The 24014-nt window shown below is 41.6% G+C and overlaps 1 protein-coding gene across 4 annotated transcripts in view; it reads left to right on the top strand.

The window, feature by feature from the left end:
• The first annotated feature begins 296 nt into the window (after positions 1-296).
• Positions 297-24014, top strand: part of tbl1xr1a (TBL1X/Y related 1a) — a 194653-nt gene continuing 170935 nt past the window's right edge. For 2 of the 4 annotated variants that reach the window (XM_078563841.1, XM_078563836.1), the window contains exon 1: positions 297-638. The gene's annotated coding sequence lies outside the window, so the exon portion shown is untranslated. Of the gene's footprint in view, positions 639-7919; positions 8027-24014 lie in introns of all 4 variants that reach the window. The other 2 variants (XM_078563840.1, XM_078563838.1) reach the window with 2 other exon arrangements.

Genomic DNA, 24014 nt, shown 5'->3' with positions numbered 1-24014 from the left:
GGGGGGCAAACTTATTTTTCTGCGCACCACCACCACCACTTCCTCGCAAAGAAAGAAAAAAACCCATTATTTTGAATTTGTTGGCAATGATGTGGCGAGGAGTGTTTTAGGAGGCAGGATTAGTGAGAGTTTGTGTTGTTTTCTCTCTTCTGTTGCCTCCTCCCTGTCTGATACAATAAGAGCCCTGTTGCTGTGAGTGAGCCATTTGCGCTGGCCGGGTCACAGTGACTGCCAGGCGGGGAGGGAGGGGAGAGAGAGAGAGAAGGGGGGGGGGGGGTGGAAGGCAGACGTTGGATGGCAGTGAACGTTTGGCTGTGTTCAGCCTGACGTTCTCCTCGGCAAATCCTGCTCGCCCCGGCACTTACCAAGCCAGCCCCGCTGCAGCTGTTTTTATATCTCCCTGGGACACAATATTATTTCTCGGCGCCCTGCAAAGCCGCTCTCCAGCTGGCACGGATGCGGAGTTTTTATATCCAGAAATTTCCACTATAACCGCCTTTAAAACCCCGGCCTCCAAGAGAGGGGGAGGTGGGGGTGGAGGGGGAGGTGGTGGTGGTGGTGGTGGGGGGAAGGGAAGGAACAACAAGAGGAGGCCGCCCAGCAGCCAGGCGGAGGAGGCCAAGTGTGTGCAGATCCCGGTAAGTGAGCCCGGGGCTCTGCGTACCAACTTTACACGGGAACAGGCTGCAGGAGGAAGAGGGGGAGTGGGGGGGGTGGGGGGCAAGGGACCTGCTGTACTAGGCCCAGCCGGGGTGGGGGGGTGCTCACCGACTCCTCACCCTCCCATCCCTCAGTAACTGGCGGCCTGGTCTGATGCTGCTGCCTGGGTGACCCTCAGAGAGAGAGAGAGAGGCCTCCCCAACCTCGGGGTTAAAGCCGGTTGCTGGCTGGGTATTGCCTGGACCTGGGGGTGGGGTGGGCCCTGGCGGGGCCTCAGCACCCTCACCCTGGCCTCAGCACCCTCACCCTGGCCTCAGCACCCTCACCCCTGGCCTCAGCACCCTCACCCCTGGCCTGTGGCCTCTGGGGCTTGAGGAAGCGGCTTGAAGGTGCCGGAGAATCACGGCGGCTCCCCCAGGGCCTTGGACTCGTGCTGTGGGGGTGGGGGAGCCTTTGAAGAAACGCCTGAAACCCACATGCTGCTGTGCCTGACACTGGAGCTGGAAGAGTTCCCTTGTCTGTAATTCAAATAAACAGGGATTGATCCGGATGGAGTTTAGTCTGTTGGTGAAGAAATCCATGCTGTTTCTTGGTTTAAAAGTTGTGGCTTTGTTTGGGGCCTGCACTGTTTAGCATCCGTGTTGACCACTTTCTTCCAATTCTTGTAATACAGCAGCTAGTACCTGGGTTGCTGGTTTATACGTTAGAGAAAGGCGTATTTCAAAAGCGATTGATGTTTGTAGCACTCAGAATGGATTACATAACTGGCAGGACGCAAGTCGGCTTCCAAAACCAACACAGAACTTTAGCACCAACGGTATTGACCCCTTTTTGCAGAGTCTACAAGCCTGTGTTGTGTAAAATTTAGACATGTTTCATGTGTTGAGCACAAAATCAATTTAGCAATTAAAACATCTTTTCCTGTTGAACTCTTTTAAGAGTTCAGATCTTGGGTGCAACAAACTGTGTACAATGAATTAATTGTGGTGTTGCAAAGTGGGCTTCTCATTTGTTTTAATATAGTGGCATTGATGAAATAAGTTTATAAATGGAGGATATAGTTTCTGGCTAGACAAAGTAATACATTGATTACCATGAACTGGTGGGTCTTCCGTGTGAAATGGTTATGGTTGAGGAATGCCATCTATTTAAATGATAAGGTCTTCTACACAAGCTAAAGAACTTTTAAAGCTCACCATTAACCATGAGAAAAATTAAATTAATTCAGTGCTTGAATTTAGTTTGAATTTGGTTGTTTATATGGATTTATTTTGGTATTTTCAAGGAGTGGAGTAATAATCCCACTTCTGTTAATCTGTTTTTGCTTTATCTTGCTCTACACTTAGATTCTAAAATGTACTACACACGCACACTTTTCAATGGCTAAATGATTTTTTTTCCTTGTATAGTCCATGTGAATTACTTAGCTGTTTGGGGGGGGGGTAGCCGAGGTGGTCAAGTTGGGGTGCTGTGGTGGGTTTGAGGAGTGGAAATAGTTTGTCACAAAACAACCAGAAAGGAATATAATTCATGCAAAATCTTATTACCTCTGCAGATCCGATGGTATACTTTCTTCCTTCTGCAGAGTTTAACTTGCCCCATTACCCATTTGCAGTGTTGCCAACTTTTTATCTGTTGGTGCAGCATAGCAGCCATCTCTTTATGATGGGCCACAGGTCCAAGCCAGTGATTCACCATAAATTCTGGCTCATGCCTATTTAGACAGTACCAGAGAGGACTTCAGGTTATTTGATGCCAACAACCACTTGTATTTATATAGTGCCTTTAACATAATGAAATATCTCAAGGCGCTTCACAGGAGCATAATAAACCAAAATTTGACACTGACTCATTTAAGGTAATATTAGATGGCCAGAAGTTTGGTCAAAGAGGTAGGTTTAAAGGGGTGCCTGAAAGGAGGAAAAAGAGGGAGAAAGTTGGAGAGGTTTGGGGAAGGAGTGACAATCAATGGTGTTTAAAATCGATTTAAAATCGGGACATGTTTGATACCGGAATTAAGATGAGTGCAGATACCTGAGGGTTGTGGGGTTGCGACAGATTACAGAGATAGGGAGGGGTGAGGTCATGGGGGTGAGTTGAAAATAAGGATGAGAATTTTAAAGTCATGGCGTTGCTTGACTAGGAATCAGTGTAAGTCAAAGACTAGGTGTCATGGGTGAACGGGTCTTGGTGCGGAGTAAGGACACGAGCAGCAGAGTTTTAGATGACCTCAAGTGTACAGAATATAGAGTGTGGGAGACTTGCAATGAGCATGTTGGAATAGTCAAGTTTCGTGGCAACAGAGGCATGGATGAGGGTTTGAGCAGCAGATGGACTGAGGCAGGGGTGGAGTCAGGTATGATATGGAAGTGAAAATAGATGGTCTTAGTGGTGGAATGGATATGTGGTCGGTAGTTCACCTTGGGCTCAAATATCTACTGAAGGTGGGTGGAAGTATTGTTTTTGCCCCATTTGTCAGTCTGTTTGTAAACAATATATCTCAAAAGCTAATAGACGGATTTCACAAATAGGGTATGAGCCAAGGAAGATTGATTAGTTTTTGCCACAGATGTGGATCTAGATCTGATTTTTTAAAGTATCCATTAACATTGGGAATCAGGACAAATTGACTTTTTAGAATGTTGTGGATTGTCTCAACTGCTGTGGTGCAATTTGCCATTTGTCACCATTTGTATCTGTCAAAATGTGAGCTGAGTTTTTGGAGCATTGTTGGATGTGGATTGGCCTGAAGCCTCATCAGTGAGATGGAAGCTCTTTATAAAAAGATTTCTTTTCTTGGCTTTGTAGTTACAGACCATCAACCAGAAGAGCTGCGTAATTGTAATAACGTTGAGTTAATACAGTGTGGCGGAGTGCCCTCTTCATTTGTTTGCTTTGTGCTCAGGTCTTTAGAGTATGACATCATAAGTTTTTGAGCCACTTATATTTGTCACTGGGAGCTGGTCTTTTGAGACTCTGATGCAAAACATGGAATACCCATTGGAGGTGTACAGACATGTTGAGCTAACTCTGTGAATTTAATTTGTTACAACAGAAGATGCTTAATTTGGCAACAGATTCATAGACCCCGCATGTCGTGGGCTTACAATGCTGTCAGTTTGGGCCATTTATATTTATGGGTGCAACTGATAGTGGGACAACCAAACATTTAATGTTGGCTGCACTCCTCTAATGTGTGTGGGTCTGTGCCAAAGCTTCTACTGTCTCTAATCTACATTAATGATAGACTCAGAAACCCAATGCAAATCTGTCAAATTTACAGTTAATAAACTTGGACGCAAATGCCAAATTCCAGGTTTCTGCAAAGGGGTTCAGATAAAACCAACAAATTGATAAATCAGTGACAGATGACATTCAACACAAGGTCAAGGCATTACACATGAGAAGGAAAAATGGTTGGCATATGAATACTTTGGATGATGTAGAAATAGCTAAAGGTGAAATGGAAAGGGTTCATAGATTCAATTCATTCATTGAGCGGACAGAGTGAAGAGTGCGTTTACAAAAGTGCCATGCTAAAATTGTACAGTCCCGTGGTGATTACTTCACCTTGAGTATTGTGTTGAACTTTTGTCACCAAGATAGAAGGGAACTCTCAAACTACAGAGGCAGTGCAAGGGAATGCCACAAAGCTAATGTGTACTGTCAAAGGAATGAACAGAAAGGCAAAATGGGAAAAATTGGCACCACAAGGGGACTTTATAGAAATAGACATTGAATGGCATGAATCTGGTTAACGTGGAGCACTATTTGAATGACTGCCAGGATATTAGAACAAGGGGCATAGATTGATGTTGGGAAGAACGTTTTCACGCAAAAGTTTTGACACATAGAATCATCTCCTGGAGGAAAATGGAGGCAAAAACCTTACCTTCTCCTCCTGCCATTTCCTGAATTAATATAACTTTTTTATTCTGAATAATGGCCACCATTATTGGTATCTATTTTGTAAAAGTTCTCAAAGTGACACTTAGAATTTATTGAAAATTCCCTAGATTTGTACAGTTATGGATTCTTTTACATTAGAGCTTTAGGAGGCCATTGAACTTTGAGGGCCATTTTGATTTTTACTGCACATAAACTCATATTGCTAGTTAGAGTACTGCTGTGAATTTTAAAATGCCTTTAATGGGTCAATATCAGGCATAAGGTAGGAAAGCTTGCATTTTGCTGCAACCAGGTATGTGTTAAACATATAAATTATGCAAGATCTATGTTAGCACCATTGGTTCTCAACATATGACTTTGAATAAACCTGACAAGACCATCTTTCCAGCGGCCAGTCTTTGAGTCCTAACGGGTTTAACTTTGGGTTATGCTCAGCTGTGAGATCCATGTGTTGGAAGCAAATGATGCAAACATAGGATCTTGTGTGGTGTAAAATTAGGTTAAATGGGCAACACTGTGAATGTGCTCCAGATTGTCTTTTTAACCATCCTAAAATGTACTCTTTTGAGTACTGACTTCATGAGTTTAGAGGCACTGCATTGCAGCATATACCTTTAAACCTGCTGAATTTGGTGACTTTGTTTTGGTATTGATAATGCTTTTCCCAACAATCACTAGGTTGCTTCATTTATTTCCCCTGTTTCATTGCTGATTTAACGCTCTGCAAAGTGATCTTGCAGTGTTGGTTTTGGGAGGAATACAAAGTCGCATGCCATCCTATGTGACTGTGACCATGGTAAATTATCCATCCTCGTCCTTCTTGACCCATCTGGAGCCTTTGACACAATTAACTACACCATCCTCCTCCCAATGCCTCCCCCCCATTATTGTCTAGCTGGGTGGAACTGCACTTGCCTGGTTCCATTTTTGTCTATTCGTTCATGGCCAGGTAATTACCTGCAATGGCTACTCTTCCCACTCCCAGACTCTTACCTCTGGTGTTCCACAAGCATCTATGCTTGGCTCCCTCCTATTTCTCCTATATACTGCACCTCGGTGACATCATCTGAAAATACAAAGTCCGGTTCCATATGCATGCTGATGACACTCAGTGCTTCCTCACTACCACCCCTCTCAATCCCTCCAGTGTGTGTGAATTGTCAGATTGCTTGTCTGACATCTATTACTGGACGAGCAGAAATTTCCTCGACTAAATGTTAGGCGGACCCAAGCCATTGTTTTCGGTCCTAGCCACCAGCTGCGTGCCCCTCCTTAGCAACTGCATGAGGCTGAATCAAACTGTTAGCAATCTTGGTGTCATATTTGACCCCAAGTGAGCTATCAACTGCATATCCACGCCATCATTAACACTGCCCTTGTCTACCTCCTAAACATTACCTCATTCTCCCCCTACCTCCGATCATCTACTCCTGAAACCCTCATTCACGCCTTTTGTTACCTCTAGACTTGACTATTCCAACTTACTCTTGGACAGCCTACCATCTTCCATTTTTCATACACTTAAGCTCATCCAAAACTTTGCTGCCTTTATCCTAACTTGCACCAAGCTCTCTTCACCCACACCCTGTGTGCTTGCTGACCTGCATTGGCTGCCAACAAAGCGATGTTACGTTTGTTTTCAAATTTGTCCATGGCCTGGCCCCTCCCTATCTCTATAATCTCCTCCAACCCTACAAACCTCCAATCTCTGTGCTCCTCTAATTCTGGCCTCCCGCTCATCTCCCATTTTAATCACTCCACCATTGGTGGTCATGCTTTCATCTGCTGAGGCTCTAAGCTTTGGAATTTTCTACGTAAACCTCTCTGTCCCCTATCTCTCTCTTCCCCTTTAACACTTTAAAAATCTGCATCTTTTGACCAAACTTTTGGACACTTAATATCTCCTCATGTGGCTTTGTGTCAAATTTTATCTGGTAACTTAAGTAAAAGGAAAATACTGCGGATCTGGAAATCTGAAACAAAAACAAAAATTGTTGGAAAAACTCAGCAGGTCTGACAGCATCTGTGGAGAGAAAGACAAGAGGTAACATTTCGAGTCCGTATGATTCTTCTTCAGAAGAACTTCATACGGACTCGAAACGTTTACTCTGTCTTTCTCTCCACAGATGCTGTCAGACCTGCTGAGTTTTTCCAGCAATTTTTGTTTTTGTCTGGTGACTCGTTTGTGAAGCATCTTGGGGCATTTTATTACATCAAAGGAACTACATAAATGAAAGTTGTAAAATTCTCATCCTTCTTTTCATATTTCTCCATGGCCCTACCCCACCCAGCCCTTCAACCCTCCAGGTATCTCTGTACTCCTCCAGTTCTGGTCTCTTGCAGATCCATGATTTCACAGTTCCACCATTGACGTTCTACCTTCAGCTGCCTCTACCGCTCTCTCTTTTAAGTGCTAATTAAAAATCTGCCTCTTTGAACAAGCTTTAGGTCACCTGTCCTAATATCTGCTTATGTGGCTCCGTGTCGAATTTGGCTGATGATGCTCCTGTGCAGCACCTTGGGATCTTTTACCAAGTTAAATGTGCTTGAAAATACAAGTAACTATTATCCAATGTTTGCTAATGCAGAGCTTACCAGCTTGAATGGGGCCTCTTCTCAATAAGTAGACTCTCCCAAATTCCCAGAAAGGTGGTGTTGGTATTGGGTTATAAACATTTATGCCATAAACTGTCCATTTACATCTAAGGTGAAAAGGAGTTGGGGTCAAGAATAGCTAATCATATCTACCGGGACCCAAGGTTAATGTGTTTCACGTTGCCATGGGGAAAAGGACAGAGGAAGCCATTTTTGAGATCAGGTTACAGGCTTCCCTTCAAATCGTGAATAGTACACAGACTTCAAAGATTTATATGTGCTCAGCAGAGGAAAAAAGGATGCTTGGCTTCGCATGCTACCACAGCCAGATATGGGAGGGCAATGGTCTTTAATCAAAGAAACACATCCTGCAGCCATCTAAGGATTCTGGGAGTTTCGTCCTGGCATGGTCAGGGAAGGAGAAACATTGGAACAGACTTTACTGCTTATGTTGGGTTTAAGAAACTCTCCAAAAACTGAGGAAAATGCCTGTAGGTCATCACTCAAAATTGCTACTCGGTGAAATGGGGATGTGGGAACCCATTGGAAACTGGGAGCAACTATGGACTGTTTGCTAAAAGAACTGAGATTCCATAGAGAATGCAGTGGGTGATGAGTATAAAAGGGGAATGTTCCTCTCTGTAGTTTAAAGTATAAGTTGACTAAAAAAAGAAATTAGTGTTTAGTCATAGGTGCTTTTAGCCATTTGTTACAGTAAGAGTTTTAAAACTTGAAATCTTGTGTAATTCTTTCAGCTATCAACTGGAAGCTTAAGCACTTATTTAAAAAGTCATAAGTCTCTTTGGAGATCGTTACAAAGTGCTGTTCTCATTCACCAAGCCCTTGAGCCTTGCAACCTCAGGTACCTTGTGATTGTTTGTATTGCGGATGACTGTCATCCTCAATAACCAATATTAATGAATGTTACACATACCATCCATTAACATTTAACTATGATAGTGTTTTAAGGGCCAGGGTATCACTGTTTACTGAGGGAAAGCAGTGCAACTGGGCTGACTCTGCCACCCACATCTGCTTTCTCTAAGTCCCATGGCTAATGCACTGGATAAGTTCTACACCTCTCCTTACACACTTCCAATGACAGTGACTTCCGCTTCAGTGGAGACAGGAACTCTTTGGAGACTATTGTCTTCTGCATACAGAGGAAACAATCATAGCCATTAGCTCTGGAAACAGGTGAGAAGGAGTACTGGGACTGATGCAGACATGAATAGGAGCCATTGGAGTAGATAGGAAATGGAAAATAAAGAGGGAAATAGAATACATGAGGCAGAAAGCATGGGCAAATGAACTTCCCCTCAATACCATCTACTCTGTTACGACCAGGTGAGAAGGGGTGACTGGCTCCCCTCTATTTAACCTCCTTGGTTGGTTACAACAAAGGTTTAAATTTTTTTTTATGAGGATATGCCTTTTCCAAATCAGAAAGTATTTCACTGTTTAAGATGTAATCAATAACAAACCAATCCAACCAGGTTTTCTTGAGTCAAAGAGCGAGTAAATTTATTAACCCTAAGCCAGAGAAAAATAATAAAAATGCAAGGTCAAGCATTTGGCCCTCATGCAGTCATTAGGGCCCATGCACGCATGCACATATATCAGAAACAAGGGGTGTTAGAGTCCAATTGGAGGAATAAGGGTAAAAAAAAATACGATTCATTGTCCTTGAGGCACAGATTTTAAATGTTGCGACTGATTTTGGATGTAGTTAGATGAAGATGATGTTGCAATTATTATGAGATCTCAGTTCGCTGGTAGAGTTGACTTCTTGAAACAGGTGACATGCTTATTACAAAAGAGGGAGAGAGCGAGTAGTCCACAGCTTGTTTCCTCCGCTGAAGGCTTTCTGACACCGCCTGTGTCACTTGCAACCTCTATAGTGGCTAGTAGCCTTGCATTGAAATACTTCACCCATTATGCATTTCCAAGAGGTGGACTATCTGTGGTAGCCATTGTTTCAATATCCAGTACTTAGCATTTTTAATGCCTCTTCCTTAGTTATGGGTTTTGATGGTTGTCTGAATTATAGGAAATATCTCTCTCTTCATGCTCCTCTGAGATTGATTTGTTAATTTTTCACCTCCACCTTGGAATGTGGCCTTGCATTTTTAAGCAGTTTGTTCTGTTTTATTTCAAATTGAAAAATTTTCGGTAAGTTGAAAGCTAAAAAAATCATATCCTCAAAAAAAAAAGGGGCACAGCCTCATCATAGCTCCCTGTTCCTGCCATTCCATACATTCTGTTCCTTCTCTTTTCTATAAGTTCTGCCCTCTCATCCTGGCCTTTATTCCTTACTGGAGTGATAATATGTCCCTTGAACCTAATCTTTTAATGTGACCGGTCCCAAGTTCTTCATCCTCTCCTATTCTTTAAAATAATTGGTTACTCTTTCCTGTACTGTTTGGATATCTTTGTTGAGATTCAGTGCCTGAAATTCTACACTGTAGGGCAGGTGGAACTGTCGACAGAGCTTTATATAGACTTGCCATTGGTTCCTGAAATATGAACTTTAGCTGATGTGTAAAGCAAAGAGACAGTCAGCACTGCATATTGTTGCTACACCCTTAACTATTGGTTTCTGTGAATGTTTCACAATATTCCCAGATCCCCCTTCTGTTTATTTGTCTGGGAGTGCCATTTAGTTTATATTCACCTCGTTCATTCATGTCTTGTATTTGTCCACATTAAATGCCAGCTGCAACTCATGAGTCTGTTTCCACTGTTTGAAACCACAGTGATTGAGTTTTGTTCTATGCTCCATTCCCAATCGATTATATACAGTACCAGCAATGTCCCCATTACTGATCTTTATGGCAGTGAATGTTTGCCGTTTTGACGCAGCTCAGTTGAAACCTTGCCTTGGTATTTCTAGTTTAACAGGTTTGCAATGCAATTCATAAGTTTGTCACCCATGTTTTAATGTAGTTTGTGTGGATTTTAAGTGCTTTAGTCCTAAACAGCTTTTATTAGGTTTCAGCTGACTTAGTTTTCAACCATTATAACTAATGTTTTAAAAACATGTAAATTATGAGTATATTTGAGGTCCAGGTTATTTTGTAAGGAGAGGAAGTTGAAGGTTTGTGCATTTTGAGTCAGCTGAGATTGAAAATGGGTACAGAAAAACAAAATACTGTGAATACTGGAAATCTGAAATAAAAACAGAAGCTGAGAATACTCAGCTGATCTGGCAGCACCACTGGAGAGAGAAACAGAGTTAATGTTTCAGGTCATCTGATGAAAAGACTGACCTGAAATGTTAACACAGTTTCTCTTCCCCAAAAATGCTGCCAGACCTGCTAAATATTTCCAGCATTTTCTTCTTTTTATTTCAGATTATTAGTATCCAGATTATTTTACTTTTGCTTCAAGAAGAACATCCCGTTTTTCTCTTAGGCACACAGAAAATTAACATTAATGAAGTCCTACATTTAAAAAAATTTAATACTCGGCCCCAGCTTTTGATCTTTCATTATCTCACAATTGCCTAGCCCTGCCACTTCCTACCTTTTCTTAATAATTGGATGTTTTTTTTCACTGCCTTAATGCCACGGTTCATTGCATGTCTAAGATGACAAATCAGCCATTTATGGTTTCCCTATAGATTTGACTGTTTATATAGTTGTAAAAAATTGTACTTTTTTTTGGTTAAAAGTGCTGTGGACGACTCCGTTACATATGTATAGTGTCTCATATTATGATCTCCATAGAGACTAATAACTTTAAAAAAATTAATTTGAACTTCTGGCTGAAAGGATGACAGGACACGATTTCATATTTTAAGACTTCTACTGTAGCAAACAACTAAATGCACCATTGACTAAACACTTTCAGTAGGCAACTTATACTTTAAACTACAGAACAGAACTTTGCCATTTTACTTTTAACAACCGAAAATGACTACTCAAAAAATGCAAATGCACTCTATCCCTCCCACATATCAAAACTAGTATACATCAAAGCATAGACTAGCTGGCTTCAATCCAATTAAGACACAACCACAGACTAAACCTCTATTTTAAAAGAAAATATTTTTCAATATACACATTAATAGCTTCATGACAACCCTAAATTAAAGACACAGTCGCAAAACATAACAATCTTATAAACCTCCATAATTGTAACACTCATCATGTTGAACTGCTAAAACACTTCACTTATGGCTTGGAGTGTACTAACTCTAGGTAAATTTATTCAAAGGTGCAGCTTTTTTGGTATTGAAATGTCAATCTATTATATCACTTTTCTTGGCCGTCTCCATTTGATGCCTGCTGGAGCTTATACCAATGCAGAAAATAGTTGCAACTTGCAAGTCTTGGTATTACAACTTGCAAACATGCAAATCTGTTTTTATGCTTTTGATTTGTTTAGCCTCCTGTGCATACTATGTCGCATGTTAATCCATTTTAGATTAATATTAAAAAAATGATGGGTAACATCTTCATCATGAAAAACACATGTGAAGAAAACAAATTGGTTAGGTGTCAGTGGCGATGCCACTGGGCACACTTTACACCTTGCGTCTCCCTTCCCAACTCTTGTGTGCATTTGATTTGTTTGGGGCCTAAACGCAGTGTCTGCCACTACAGCAGAATCCAAAGCCACTGAGATCAGGAAAAATCTTGTAGGTCAGCAATTTGAATGAAAATTAAAGCCCTTACAAAAGTTGTATCCTGATCTGTTGATACTGTAGATCGGCTCTTTTTATACTGCAGGGTGGATTCCATTCCACTGGCAGCAGTGCATAAACTGCAGATTCGTATTTTGAAAGTTGTTACTACGACTTTGATTCCTGGCAGACAGACCTTCCCCATTGGCTGTGAAAGACAGGTGTGAAAACCAGGAAACAATGGTGGCATGCACTGTTATTTACAGTTTCCAGTCAGTGGTACTGCTGTTTTTGGAGAACAGCTAAACACAGTCTCTTGAGATGATTCTTTGCTCCTCATGTCTTCCTTGCCATCTCATTAATGTTGCAGTGCTGTATCCGAAGGAGCTGCCATCTGTGGTATTGTTATAATATAAAGGAGACATTATGCCATATTTATGCTGGGGATAACTGTTCAAAAGAATCCCCTGCTGGTTTGTGCAAGCCATTTTATTCTTTGAGTGGTTTGAAGAGTGAGGAGAGGCGAGGAGAGGCAAGGAGGATATTGTTGGAACTGATTTTCCTGATCTTGCACTGCAGTGATTTTAAATAGTAAGTAAATTATAAACCTGCACAGCTTTGTGTGGTTGTTTTATAATCACTATATTTAGTGATTGGTAAGTTTACAGAGATGGGAGGAGAAACTGCTGTGAAGGGGATGGCTGGTAATAAGCCTTTTGGGGAAAAAATAAGCAATGGAACTTCTGTGGGCTTATTTGAACACGATTTGAATTGCGTCCAGATTGCGACCACCTCTTCAGGTACATTTCCTAAACATCAATACAGTTTTAACCTTGATTTGTATCATAGCAATAACCAGAAGTCACATTTTCATGAGATTAAGCTCCCAATTGAAGGTGTAGCGTTGTATAAAATGTTTTGAGTACTAGGTGCATTCTACTGGGAAATTTTATTATTCGATATTTTTACAAAAAAGTCACCTGATCCACTTGGAGGGCGGGGAGATGGGGAGGTATATTGGACGGTGGGCTGAATGTCTTCTCTCTGGCTGACCCTTTTAAGTCCTTAAGCTTAATTCACAAAACTACAGAGCTATAGAATTATGATACAGTCATGAAGGAACCCATTTGGCCCATCATGCCTCTGCTGGCACTTTTAGAGAGCTATCGAATTATTCCCACTCTTCTGCTGTTTCGCCAAAGCCCTGTAAATATTTTTCCTTCAAGTCTTTGTTAAATTGAATCTATAGCCCATCACCCTTTTATGCAGTGTGTTCCAGATCACAACAACCTAGTGTGTTTAAGAGAAAATGTTTTCTCGTATCGCCTCTAGTCCCTTTGCCAGTCACATTAAATCTGTGTACTCTGTTTGCCAACCTTTTTGCCATTGCAAACCGTTTCTTATTTACTCTCAAAACTGTTGATGATTTTAAACATCCTATCAGCTATCCTCTTAACCTTTCCTAGTCTAAGAAGAACAACCCTGGCGTCTCCAGTCTTTCCAAATAACTGAAGCCCTTTCATCCTATGGGCTTTAACTTTGCTAACAAGTCTGTTATGTGGCATATTGTCAAAAGCCTTATTAGCAGCACCGACCTCCATCAACCCTCTTGTTATTTAATCAAAGAACTCGATCTAAATCCGTGCTGACTTTCACTTTTAACCTCTTTTTCTAAATACCCAATTAATTTTGGGTTATTGTCTCTAAGAATTTCCCTTCCACTGACATTTGACTGACTGGCCTGTAATTGTTGGATTTGATCGCCTCCCCTATTTTAAGCAGGGGTGTAACATTTGCAATCATTCAGTGCTTTGGAACTGCTCACATATCTAAGGAGGATTGGATTGTGGCTAGAGCCTCTGCAGTTTCCACTTTTGCTTCCTTCATTAATCAAGGATGCATCTCATCCAGAGTGGGTAACTTTCTTACTTTGAGATTGACAATCTTTTAAGTACCTCTGTATCTATTTTAATTTTATCCAATCCCCTTCTTTACTGCTACATTGGTAGTTCTCTATTGAAGACTGATGCATTGTACTCATTTGGTACCTCAGTCTCCATAAGAATATCTCAATTTTGGTCTCTAATTGGCCCCACCCTTTCCTTGACTACCATTTTACTGTTGAGTTGTGGGTTCCTTTTTATGTTAACTGCTTATCCTCGTATAGCTCAATATATCCTCAATAGCTATTCTAAACCTGATGTGATGACCACTGTTCCCCAAATGCTCTCCCATTGCAACATGTTCCACTTAACCCACTTTAGTCACCAGAACTAAATCCAGCACTGCTTTCCTCCTTGTTCCTCCAACTCAGCTCTGAAGAAGAGTCATATGGACTTGAAACATTAACCCTGTTTTTCTCTCCCCACAGATGCTGCCGGACTTGCTGAGTTTTTCCAGCATTTTTTGTTTTTATTTCTGCTTTCTTCCTTGTTTGGCTGGAAACACACTGATCAAGAAAGTTTTCTTATGCACATTTCAGGAATTCCTCCCCTCTTTTGTCCTTTACATGTTACTATCCCAGTCTGTTTTAGGTTGAATGAAGACCCCTATTACTACTCTGTAGTTCTTGTATCTTTCTGTAATTTGCCTGCAAATTTGTTCTATCTCTTCCCACAGTTTGATGGCCAGTAGTTTGCACCCAATAATGTGATAGTTCATCGTGTTAATTTTAACCAAATATACTCTGTCTTTGACCCCTCAACCACGTTTCTCAGTGCTTTAATAGTTTATTTGATCAATACTGCCAACTGGTTTCTTTTTATTTTTCCTGAATATCTTATAGCCAGGAATATTACATTTCCAAGCTTTTCCTTCTTTGAGTCAGGTATCTGTTGCCACTGTTGCAGTCCCTTGGGGCAATTTGTGGCTGCAGATCACCAGCCTCATTTACCATGCTACATACATTTTTGTGCATGTATTCCAAACTCATGTTAAATTGCCTTGTGTTTATCCATCTGATCCTTTCTATTTCTGAGCTATTATTTGGTATTGTTTTCCTCTTTCAGTCCTCTGTGCACCCGTCTCTTTTCTAATGTTTTATCCTGGTGCCCTCCCTCCTGTTAAATTAATTTAAACCCTCCCCTTTGTACTTATTAACCTTCTGGAGATTACATTGGTCCCACTTCTCAACCCATCCACCTTCAACCGTTCTCTCTTGCCTCAGAACTGGTCCTAATGCCCCAGGAACCTGAAACCATGCCTCTGTGCGTTAACTTGTTTTATCCTATTTCTGTCCTCATCAGCATGTGGCACTGGGAGTAATCCAGAGATGACTGAGAGATTTTTGAGTTCCTGCTTTTTAACTTCATTCCTAGCTTCTGAAACTTCTAACTGCAGGATCTCAATCCATTTCCTTCCTCGTCATTGGTTCCTACATGGATCAGGCCATCTGGCTGTTCTCTTTCTCCCCACTTTCCCCTGCCCACCCCCAAAATGTGTGTGCTTTCTTAGTGGTGTCCTTTTACCCTGACCTCAGGGAGGCACACACTATGCAGGGTTTACTTTTGCAGAATGTATGTCTACTACACTGACCATTGAATGTCCAATGACCACTCCATTTCTGTGCCTTCTGTGCACCCCCCCCCTCCCGAGACTGCATTCCCCTAAGATGTTGTCATACCACTGTTAGTATTCTGCAGTGAGGACTGCTTTGAGACTGCCGCACTCCTCGTGTATTCCTACACCCCCTGACTCTGCTTACTCAGCTAGATGGCTATCCATTTGCTATCCTTCTAAACCCTCTTTCACTGCGGGATTACTACCTGCTGGAACGTGACCCTGGCAGATTCTCAGTCTCCCATATACCCTGCAGTGACTCCAGTCACATGTGAAGCTCAGAAATGCCAATTTGAGTAGCTGGAGATAGGACACAAATGTGTCTTGGAGATCCCACATGGTGCAGGCAATGGGTTTCGGGTGTTCCACATTCTAATCAGTTTTTTTTGTTAAAGTTTTGTTAAGATCAGGTGAGGAGGGCTTTCTTTCCCCACTCCTCATTTGATCACAAAAGGGTTTTTTTTAAGGATATGTTTACCAATTCCATGAGTATTTAACTGTTTACATGCTGTGACTGTAAAATACACACACAGGCAGGTTTCCTTGCAAGTTTTTAAAGAAAGAGAATGATATTTATTGTACATGACACCCAGTCTCTTGCTCGGGCTCTGGCCTCTGCCTCTCGCTCTATGTGGTGCCGCTACACCCACAATGCTGTTAGGGAAAGAGTTCAAGGGTTTTCACCCAGCAACAGCGAAGGAATGGAGATATAAGTAGCTGCTTGGTTATACTAAACTTGAATATTGCTGCAAATGGAGACATGTTGCCAAATTGTGTGTTAGGCAAAGTATCAAAATTTGAACAAGTTAAGCTAGCTGTTTCACATTACTGCTTGCTGAACAATCCCAAATACACTTGTAGCTACACTGAAAACCAACTTAAGCTAATCAGTTGTGCTCATAACATGGCTCATTTATGCTTGCTAGAAGTGGCAACATTCCTATGCAGGGACCGTTCCTCTGCAAACAAATTGAATATGTTCAAGCCTTGTGCCTTTTTTGAATTACCTGAAATCATGGGGAGCATATCGTACCCCCCCACCCCCTGCTTTCTCCATGGCAATGCCTTGGCCAATCAGAGTTGACTCGCCAACCAATCAGCACCCATTTTCCCCTTAGCATAAATTGTTGTGACCATTTGAAATTTGGCTTTCTTGTGTTTGTCCTGATTAGTGCAAGACAAACAACTTCGGCAATATTTTCAACAATGGCAATATATTTTCAAGTCAGATGGTGTATGACTTGGAGGGGGTCTTGCATGTGGTGGTGTTCCCATGCATCTGCTGCCTTTGTTCTTCTCGGCATTAGAGGTCACTGGTTTAGAAAGTGCTGTTGAAAGAGTCTTGGTGAGTTGCTGCAACTCATCTTGTAATTGATGGGCACTACTGCCACTGTGTGCAAGTGGAGGAGGGAATGAATGTCTAAACTTCTTGAGCGTTGTTGAAGCTGCACAGATCCAGGCAAGTGGAGAGTATTCCATTACACTCCTAACTTATGCCCTGTGGATGGTGGACAAGCTTTGGAAATCAGCAGGTGAGTTACTTGTTGCAGAATTCCAAGCTACTGACCTGCTACTTGTAACTACAGTATTTAAATCGCAGATCCAATTCAGTTTCTGTTCAGTGGCAGCCCTTCCAGGATATTGATGGTGGGATTCAGTGATGGTAATATCATTGAATGTCAAGGGGAAGTGGTAGTTACTATCTTATTGGAGATTATAATTGTCTGAAACTTGCATGGTATGAATGTCACTTGACACTTAGCCCAAGCCTGAATGTTGTCCAGGCCTTGCTGTCTGTAGGCATGGAATGCATCAATATCTGAGAAGTTACAAATAGAATTAACACCATGCAATCATCAGTGAAAATCCCTACTTCTGACCTTTATAATGGAGGGAAGGTCATTAAAGCAGTTGAAGATGGTTGGGCCAAGGACACTGCCCTGAGGAACTTGTGTAGTTACATCATGGGGACTCCAGCAGCTATTTTCTCCTGTGCAAGTTTTCCCTTCTGCTCCCACTGTCTTTAAATTTATGAGGGCTCCTTGATGTCACGTTTGGCCAAATGCTGCCTTGATGTCAAGGGCACCTCATCTCACCCCTGGAATTCAGTTCTTTTGTCCTTGCTTGGACCAAAGTTATAATGAGGTATGGGGCCGCATGGTCCTGCGGAACGCAAGTGAGCAGCTTATTGGTGAGTAAGTAATGCTTGATAGCACTGTGCATTACACCTTTCAACACTTTGCCAATGATTGAGTGTAGACTTGGCTGTAATTGACTGGATTGATTTTGTCCTGCATTTTGTGGACACGGCGTACCTGGGCAATTTTCCACTTTGTTGGGTAGGTTCCAATGTTTCAGTTGACCGGAACAGCTTGGCTAGTGGCATGACTAGTCCTGGAGCAAAGGCTTCCACACTACAGCCAGGGCCTATAGCCTTTTGTGTATCCAGCATTCAGCTGTTTCTTACTATCACTTGGAGTGAATTGAATTGGCTGTAGACTGGCATCTCTGATTCTGGGATCCTCAGGTGGAGGCTGAGATGAATCATCCACTCAACAATTCTGACTGAAGGTGTTTGTAGCTGCTTCAGCCTTTTGCACTCGTGCGCTGGGCATTATTATTAAGGATGGGGATATTTGTGGAATCTCTTCCTCCTACTAGTTGTTCACTTGTCCACCACCATTCGCACTTGGATGTGTTAGGACTGCAGAATTTTGCTCTCATCTGTTTGTGGGATTGTTCAGCTCTGTCTGTTGCATGCTGCTTCTGCTGTTTAGCATGCATTTAATCTTATGTTGCAACTTCACCAGGTTGCCACCTGGGGCTGCTCCTGGCATGCTCACCTGCACCCTTCATTGAACCAGGGTTGATCCCCTGGCTTGATGATAATGGTAGCGTGATGAATATGCAGAACCATGAGTTTACAGGTTGTGTTGGAATACAATTCTGTTGCTATTGATGGCCCACAGTGCCTCATGGATGTGCAGTTTTGAATTGCTAGAGTTGTTCGGAATCCATCTCATTTAACATGGTGGTAGTACCACACAATACGATGGAGTGTGTTCCCCAGTGTGAACCTGGGACTTTGTCTCTACAGGTATTGTGAGGTGGTCACTCTTACAAACACTGTCATAATAAAAATGAAACTTGATACAAAAGAGATCTTGGGTGAAGTGGCCAAAATCCCAGTATGAGAGTTTGGATTTCAAGTGGAGAGATGGTGAGGTTTAGGGAGTGAATTTCAGCAAGGTAGCTGAAAGAACAGTCATCAATAGTGGATCGAAGGTAGGGGCGGAAGTGAGCATATTATGGAAGTGCAAATGGTGAATATTAATGTAAAGTAGGAAACCGTCTGGTCTAGCATGTTTCAGTTATTGTGATTGGAGAGAGAGATAAGGGTCATTGGGATCACAATCCATGCATCCTCACCAGTGTTTTGTTGAAGGAAGTTATGGTTCATCCGAGAATGCCGGTCTGACAGTACTAATGAGAGGTTGACAGGTAAAGCTGGGGGTCATCATGTGGAATCTTATGTCTACCTTTTGCCCTTTCACTCTCATCCTACCCTCCACCCCCCACCTTTTCTTGCTCTTCTCTCATCCACTCCCATGTGCCTTTCTACCCTCCTGCATGTATCTATCCCTTTTCCTCTCTCTCTTCACCTGCCTGAAATTTTGTCTTATCATTTCTGTTATTGCTTTGCCTCCTTTCTCACTGTCTTTCTGTAAAACCCTTTACAATAGCTGAAAGTCAGGACTGATGATGCAGTGACTGCAAGCATCTGCCCACTCTCCATTAAGGGAGTTGGCGAGGATGGGAACGTGTGGATTCCCTGAAAGGAAGTTATCCAGGGACAGTTGAGCTAAATGAAACACCAACAATTAGTGGCCACATTTATAGGCCTGAATGACCGTTTCAAAAGTAAGAACAGAAGTTACATTTGTCTAGCAATCAGCCTGTGGATTATTTTGTAATATTGTCACTGTTATGTTGACAGTTGTGACAGCCAAGTTGTGCACAGTCAGATCTCGCAAATAGCAGTGAGGTAAATGATCATTTAACCTGTTTTTGTGGTGTTGGCTGATGGATAAATGTTGACTACAACACCAGCAGACTCCTTCATTTCTTTTTGAATAGCATCATGAGACCTTTTACATCCATCTGAACAGAAAGCACCTTGGTTAATGTCTAATGTGAAAGACAGTACTTCACCAGAATATCAATTTAGATTACTTGCTTAGGTCTTGAATTGGGCCTTGAACCCTTGATAATCTGACTGTGAAGCATAAGTGCTACCACTGAGCCAGGCTGGTGGATCAATATAAGTTTGAGCGACGACAAAATGCTGTCGCTATTTTAGCAGTGTGCTGCAAAGTGTTAATTGTTAAAATTAATACTTAATATAAGAGATTACCATCATACAGTAAAGAATAAATATGAAATATGAAGTAGCTTATGAAATGTAAGCTTGCAGAATGCTATGTGCCATATATTACATAATGTTTCTATTTAGTAATTTTGGTTAAATTTCTCTAATGTAACTTGCCTTTAACAAATCTATGCTTGATTACCTTTATTATCTTTCCAATTTGATTTCGAATTGTGGGTTCTGAGTGCACTTGTTTTAGACTAACTAGTTGATAGTTACCCATTTTATCCTTCTATCCCTTCTTGAAAAGAGGTGCACACCAATTACCCTCTAGTCCCCTGGCACCACTTGCCTTTTATAAGGAAGATTGAAAAATTGCTGTACAGTTTTCTGTTATATTGTCTCTGACTTCCTTTCACAGTCCAGGATCAATGACATCAAAACTTAGTGACTTAATTGCTTTTGAGTCCCGCTCATTTTGTTCGGTAGTATTTCTTCTTTTACAGTTATCTCGAAAAACTTCATATCTTCTACATTCTGATTTCCACAGTACTATTGAATGATGAATGCTTGCTAGAGTATAACTTTGAGAGAAAGGACTAGTGACTTCTTTGAGAGTAGAGCTGTGATATATTTCCTCATTGTAACCATGCATTAAATAAAGACGTGAATGTAAGCAGGTGTTCCATAATTGACCTTGGTACATCAAGTAAGGAGTTAATTGTTAGGTGTAAAACTTAGTTGGAGCAGGACCTTTTACTGCCCATTTTTTTGAGTGGAGCCTAGTTGCATGGTATTTTTTGTGTTTGCAACCTATAGATGCCGTTTTTAATTTTTTGAAAACTTCGTGGTACAGAAGTTTTTTTTTAATCAAACCATAAAAATAAAGCACAAAATTTAAAAATGACACCAATTAGTTAATAAAGGAGATGATGCCTTATAATTCCTAATTTAGCTATTTTATTAATTTGAATAATTTCATAGGTTATGCAAATAACTATCACTAGAGGAAAAAGTACTAGGGAAACTAATGGGGCTAAAGGCTGTTCAGTCACCTGGACCTGATGGGTTGCATCCTAGGATATTAAAGGAAATAGCTGCAGAGATAGTGGGTGCACTGGTAGTAATCTTCCAAGAATCCTTAGATTCTGGAAAAGTTCCAGAGGATTGGAAAACTGCCAATGTAACACCCTTATTCAAAAAGGGAGAGAGACGAAAAACAGGTAACTGTAGGCCCGTTAGCTTAACATCTGTCATTGGGAAAATGTTAGAGTCTTATTATAAAGGATGTAATAGCAGAGCATTTACAAATGCATAATATAATCAAGCAGAGTCAGCATGACTTCATGAAGGGGAAATCATGCCTAACAAATTTATTAGGATTCTTTAAGGAGGTAACAAGCAAGATAGATAAAGGGGAACCAGTGGGTGTAATATATTTAGATTTCCAAAAGGCGTTCGATAAGGCACCACACTTAAGGCTACTTAATAAGATAAGAACCCATGGTGTTGGGGGTAGTACATTAGTATGGATAGAGGGCTGGTTAACTAATAGAAGACAAAGCCTTGGGATAAGGGGGGCATTTTCAGGATGGCAACCTGTAACTAGTGGAGTGCCATGGGTCAGTGCTGAGGCCACAATTATTTACAATATATGTTAATGACTTGGATGAGGGAAATGAATGTACTATCACCAAGTTTGCGGATGACACAAAAATAGGTGGGAAGGCAAGTGGTGAGGATGACACAAAGAGTACAGAGGGATATAGACAGGTTAAGTGAGTGGGCAAAAACATGGCAGATGGAATATAATGTGGGAAAATGTGAGGTTATGCACTTTGGCAGGAAGGATAGAGGAACTGAATATTACTTAAATGGAGAAAGACTGAAGAAAGCTGCAACACAGAGGGATTTGGGGGTCCTCATTCATGAATCACAAAAAGCTAGCATACAAGTTCAGCAGATAATAGGTAAGGCAAATGGACGTTGGCCTTTTATTCAAAGGGAATGGAGTATAAAAAATGGGGGAGTCTTGCTAAAACTATACAAGGCATTAGTTAGACCACACCTAGAATACTGTGAACAGTTTTGGTCCCTTATGTAAGTAAAGATATACTAGCATTGGAGGCAGTCCAGAGAAGGTTCACTAGGTTGATCCCGGGGATGGAGGGATTTTCTTATGGTAATGGTCGATGGATGGCCCTTGCAAATGGAAAGTTGTCTCAAGTGGTGTTCCACAGGGCTCGGTGTTGGGACCCTTGCTGTTTGTGTTATATATTAACGATTTGGCCGTGAACGTGGGGGGCACGGTTGGGAAATTTGCAGATGACACAAAGATTGGCCGAGTAGTGGATAGTGTAGGGGATAGCCATAATCTCCAAAACGATATAGATGGGTTGGTGGAGTGGGTGGTAAAGGGACAGATGGATTTTAACATAGAGAAGCGTGAGGTCATACATTTAGGGAGGTCAAACAGTTACAGGGATTACACAATAAATGGGAATATACTAAGAGGGGTAGATGAAGTGAGAGATCTTGGCGTACACTACACAGGTCCCTGACGGCAGCAGTTCAAGTAGACAAGGTTGTAAAGAAGGCATATGGAATGTTCTCCTGCATTGGCAGAGGTATAGAATATAGAAGTAAGGATATAATGTTGGAATTGTATAAAACACTGGTGAGGCCACAACTGGAGTATTGTGTGCAGTTCTGGTCACCACATTACAGGAAAGACGTAATAGCTCTGGAGAGAGTGCAGAGGAGGTTTACAAGAATGTTGCCAGGGTTAGAAAAGTGTAGCTACGAGGAGAGATTAGATAGGTTGGGGTTATTTTCCTTAGCTACGAGGAGAGATTGGATAGGTTGGGGTTATTTTCCTTAGAACAAAGAAGGCTGAGAGGTGACTTGATTGAGGTGTACAAAATTATGAGGGGAATAGATAGAGTGGACAGGATAAAATTGTTTCCCTTGGTGGAGAATTCTAGAACCAGGGGACATAGATTCAAGATAAGTGGCAGAAGGTGTAGGGGGACATGAGGAAGAACTTTTTTATGCAGAGGGTACTGGGTCTGGAATTCGCTGGCCAAGTTGGTGGTAGAGGCAGAAACTTTAAACTCTTTTAAAAAGTACCTGGATCTGCACCTAAAGTGCTATAAGCTGCAGGGCTATGGGCTGGGTGCAGGAAGGTGGGATTAGAAAGGGCACCTGGGTGTCCTCAGGTTGGCATAGACAAGATAGGCTGAATGGCTTCCTTCTGTGCTGTAACTTTTCTATGGTTCTATGAGGAGAGGTTGAGTAGGTTGGGCTTGCACTCATTGGAGCTCAGAAGAATGAGAGGCGACCTTATTGAAACATATAAGATTCTTAGGGGGCTTGACAGGGTAGATGCTGAGAAGTTGTTTCCCCTTGTGGGAGAGTCTAGGATCAGAGGGCATAATCTCAGAGTAAGGGGGTGCCCATTTAAAACAAGAGATGAGGAGGAATTTCTTCTCTCAGCGGGTAGTTAATCTATGGAATTCTTTACCGCAGAGGGCTGTAGAGGCTGGGTCATTAAGTATATTCAAGGTTGAAATAGACAGATTTTTTATCAGTAAGGGAATCAAGGGATATGGGGAAAAGGCAGGAAAGTGGAGTTGAGGATTATCAGATCAGCCATGATCTCATTGAATGGTGGAGCAGACTTAATGGGCTGAATGGCCTACTTCTGCTCCTATGTCTTATGGTCTATGGTCTTGTGGTCTAAAGTCAAAACATAATAAGTGAACAGTGGGTCCGTGCCTGCTATTGCCCAGATAGTGAATTATTGGTCTCAGCCATGACAATGTGAGGAGATGTCTAGCACAGATCCCACAAAAGCAACAGAAAAGCACAAAGAGGAAGTCCTGATGGCCAGGCACAGAATGGCAGCATGTGGCTTGCAATCTTGGCTAGGGATAGTGGGAGGTATAGATGTATTAATATAAAGCAAGAGATAAAAATCAAATGCAGTTTAAAAAAAAAAGTAGTCATTGGACTCTATGTCAGTTGAGAGCTTAGGCTAGTGACTAGTGACTACTGGATTTGTTGTCCTGAGTTCATGTTGAATAGCATTAGTTTTCATCCCCTCCTTTCTCCTGGAACAAAATCAACAAAACAAATTTTGGCAGAATAAGTTATGGGGCTTTTCAAATTTGCGGGACAGTGCATAGTGTGTTACAGTGATGCTTTAGTCAATGTTCCACACGTGTGTTCACTTCCTTTAAATAATTTAACAGATTGTAGGTCAGAAGTTTTTGTGTACTAAGTAAACATGAGGCC

The sequence above is a fragment of the Cetorhinus maximus genome, chromosome 19, assembly GCF_964194155.1.
Source record: "Cetorhinus maximus chromosome 19, sCetMax3.hap1.1, whole genome shotgun sequence".
Classification (NCBI taxonomy): Eukaryota; Metazoa; Chordata; class Chondrichthyes; order Lamniformes; family Cetorhinidae; genus Cetorhinus; species Cetorhinus maximus.
The sequence above is the reverse complement of the archived record's forward strand: the minus strand, read 5'-3'. Positions and strand labels throughout refer to the sequence as shown.